Genomic DNA, 4,210 nt, shown 5'->3' with positions numbered 1-4,210 from the left:
ACTTTTTTTTGATGAAATTGTAAAGGGTATTGTTTTCTGAATTGTAGTCAGAAAATATGTTTGATATGATTTTCACCTTCTTAAATTTATTGAGACTTGCTTGTGGCCTACTCGCAATCTATCCTGGAGAATGTTCCATGTGCACTTGAAAAAATGTGTATTCTGCTGTTTTTGGATAGAATGCCCTATGTAGTCCAACTGGTCTAATATCTCATTTGACTACTGTTTCCTTACTGATTTTCTGTCTGGATGATCTGTCCATTGATATAAGTGGGGTGTTAAAGTCCCCTACTATTATTGTGTTGTGTCAATTTCCCCCTTTATGTCTGCTATTATTTGCTCCTGTATTGGGTGCGTATATGTTAATGAGTATAATATTCTTTTCTTGTATTGACCCCTTTATCATTATAGAATGGCCTTCTTTGTCTTTTGTTACAAGCTTTGTTTTAAAGTCAACTTTGTCTGATATGAGTATTGCTACCTGAGCTTTCTTGTCATTTCCATTTACATGAAATATCTTTTTCCATCCCCCCACTTTCAGTCTGTATGTATCTTTAACTCTGAAGTGAGTCTCTTGTAAGTGGCATATAGATGGGTCTTGTTTTTTTTATCCAATCAGCCACCCTATGTCTTTTGGTTGGAGAATTTAGTCCATTAACATTTAAAGTGATTATTGATAGTTATCTACTAATTGCCATTTTGTTACTTGTTTCCTGGTTGTTTTTGCAGTTCTTCTCTGTTCATTTCTTCTTTTAGTTTCTTCTCTCGTGGTTTAATGATTTTCTTTAGTTTGATGCTTATATTTCTTTCTCTCCATGTTTTTCCCTTCACTGTTTATATAGTTAGAGTTAATTTTACAATTTTTTTGTCTTTTAATCTTTGTACTAGCTTATTTAAATGGTTGATACACAGCCTTTACTATATATTTGCCTTTTCTAGTGGGATTTTTCCTTTCATGTATATTCTTGTTCCTTGTTGTAGCCCTTTGTTTTCCACTTACAGAATACTCATTAACATTTCTTACAAGATCAGTTAAGTATGAATGAACTCTTAGTTTTTCTTCTCACAGAAACTCTTGATCTCTCCTTCAATTCTAAAGGATAATCTTGATGGATAGATTATGCTAGGTTTCAGATTTTTCCCTTTCAGCACTTTAAATATATCATGCCACACCCTTCTGGCTTGCAAAATTTCTGCTGAAAAATCAGCTGATAGCCTTATTGGAGTTCCCTTGTTATGACTCTGTTTTTCTCTTGCTAATTTAGAATTCTACCTTTATCTTTAAGGTTTGCTATTTTAATTATGATATGTCTTGATGCTGGTCTGTTTAGGTTCATCTTGTTTGAAACCATCTGTGCTTCTGTACTTGGATATCTGTTACCTTCTTCAGGTTCAGGAAATTTTCAGCCATAATCTCATCAAATACATTTTTGACCTCTTTTTCTCTCTTCTCCCTATAGTACCCCTATAATGTGAATTTTGTATGCTGATGTTGTCCCAGAGGTCCCTTAAACAGTTTCACTTTTTAAAATTTATCTTTTTGATGTTCTGATTGTGTGTTTCCCATTATTCCATTTTCCGTATTACTTATGCATTCTTCTCTATCACCTAGTATGCTGTTCATTCCTTCTAGTGTGCTTTTCATTTCAGTTATTGTATTCTTTAGTTCTGACTGGTTCTTTTTTATATTTTCTTGTCCCCTCAGTGTTCATCCATTCTTTTTCCTGATTCAGTTAGTATTTTCATTTCTAATGCTTTGAACTCTTTACCTGGTCCATAATTTATTTCTATTTTATTAGTTGTTTTTCAGGCTTTTTTTCTTTTATTTGAAATAAATTCATCTGCCTTCTCATTTTGCTTAACTTTCTCTGTGCCTATGAAATTAGGTGAAACAATTACCTATTGCAGTGTTGAAAGGGTCTTCTTGTGTAGGAGTGTACCTATACAGTCTGTGCCCAGTGGCTTTAATGGGAGAACTGGATCTAAGGTGACCACAAGTCACATCTTCCCCTATACTGTGCTGGGAGCTATCACCTTGGTAGGAGTTGGACCTGGAAATGGAGGGGCTAAAGCCAGACCCAAGTGTGAGCTGTGGCTTCTCTTCTGTTCAGTGGCCAACAACACTATACTGGGGAAGGGGTGGGTCCCAAGTTGGTAGAGAAGAAACCCTAAGTGTTGGGTTTGACCTGTCTCCATTTCCTCTAAGTGTGTGCTCTGCTCCCCCTCCCAGCTTTGGAAGCTTCAGCCTAGAAGGGAGCAATGCTGGAGCAAGAGGGGCTGGAGTGAGCCCTCAGCGTGGAGCAGGGTGTGACTCTGGTGGTTCTGGCACCAGTCAGAGTTCCAGACTGCTCCTGATCCATTGCCCCCATAGGCACCAACAGTGGCCACCCTGGCCCTGTTCAGATGCTGTTCCAGGTCTGAGCTGGCTCTTTCCTTCACATCTGTGCACTCCCCTCAGCTGTAGCAGCCCTTGCCCTAGTATGGAGCTTCACTGTGGAGCAAGAGGAGCTGGAGAGGGCCCTTGCCTCAGGCTGGGGTGTGTGCCAAGGTAATCGCAGCAAATTTCAATCTGCTTCCTCTGGATTGTTCCCAGGAGTAAGCAAGCAAGTGGACACTCTTCATGAGCAGAGTCTTGGTATCTTACAGGTCCTTTGTCAGTCTCAGTTGAAACCAGCAAAGGGGAGTCAATGCCCTGGTGTTGGACCCCAGGGCTAGGGAGCCCATGGTTCAAACAGCCACTCCTCAGGGAAGATCTATGAGCCCATGTAACCCCCCTGTTCTTCTGTGTCCCCTCCCAGTGGTGCAAGTCCCAACATGATAGCTTCTCTTCCCTTCCTACCCAATTCTCTGTGGATCTTTCTTATAGCCTTGGTTGTGTAAGAGTCTTTCTGCCAGTCTCCAGTTTGTTTTCAGTGAAAGTTTCTCCACATGTAGATGTATTTTTGTTGTGATCATGGGGAGAGATGAGCTCCACATTCTCCTACTCCATTTTCTTGATTCCATCCCAGGCTGAAATTTCTTTATTTATTTTCTGTCTGGATGATCTATTCATTGATGTAATTTGGGTATTAAAATCTACTACAATTGTATTACTGGAAATTTCTCCCTTTAGGTCTGCTAATATATGCTTTATGTAATTAGGTGCTCCTAGGTTGGGTGCATATATATTAACAAATGTTATATCTTTTTGTTGGATTGACTCTTTAACATTATGTATTGTCTACCTTTTTCTTTTATTAGTCTATTTGAAGTGTATTTTTTCCAAGATAAGTATAGCTACACCAACTTTCTCTTGGTTTCCATTTGCATCAAATATATTTTTTGCATCCATTCACTTTCAGTCTGTGTGTATCCTTATATCTGAGGTAAGCCTCTTGTAGGGAGCATATAGATGGGTCTTTTAAAATTTAATCTATTTAGGGGAGGAGCTTCAAGATGGCAGAAGAGTAAGACATGGAGATCACCTTCCTCCCCACAAATACAAAAGAAATACATCTATATGTGGAACAACTCCTACAGAACACCTACTGAATGCTGACAGAAGACCTCAGACCTCCCAAAAGGCAAGAAACTCCCCACGTACCTGGGTAGGGCAAAAGAAAAAAGAAAAGACAGAGACAAAAGAATAGGGATGGGATGAGCACTAGTGGGAGGGAGCTGTGAAGGAGGAAATGTTTCCACACACTAGGAAGCCCCTTTGCAGGTGGAGAATGTGGGTGGTGGAGTGGGAAGCTTCGGAGCCACAGAGGAGAGCGCAGCAACAGGGGTGTGGAGGGCAAAATGGAGAGATTCCCACACAGAGGATCGGTGCTGACCAGCACTCATCAGCCCAAGAGGCTTGTCTGCTCACCCACCAGGGAAGGTGGGGGCTGGGAGCTGAGGCTCCAGCTTCAGGGTATCCCAGGGAGACGATTGAGGTTGGCTGCATGAACCCAGCCTGAAGGGGGCTAGTGCACTACAGCTAGCCAGGAGGGAGTCTGGAGAAAAGTCTGGAGCTAGCAAAGAGACAAAAGACATTTTCTTGCCTCTTTGTTTCCTGGTGCACAAGGAGAGGGGATTAAGAGCGCAGCTTAAACGAGATCCAGAAACGGGCACAAGCCACGGCTATCAGCGCAGACCCCAGAGACGCGCATGAGACTCTAAGGCTGCTGCTGCAGCCAGCAAGAAGCCTGTGTGCAAGCACAGGAAACTATCCACACCTCCCATCCTG

Source organism: Orcinus orca, chromosome 18 (assembly GCF_937001465.1).
Source record: "Orcinus orca chromosome 18, mOrcOrc1.1, whole genome shotgun sequence".
Lineage (NCBI taxonomy): Eukaryota > Metazoa > Chordata > Mammalia > Artiodactyla > Delphinidae > Orcinus > Orcinus orca.
The sequence above is the reverse complement of the archived record's forward strand: the minus strand, read 5'-3'. Positions refer to the sequence as shown.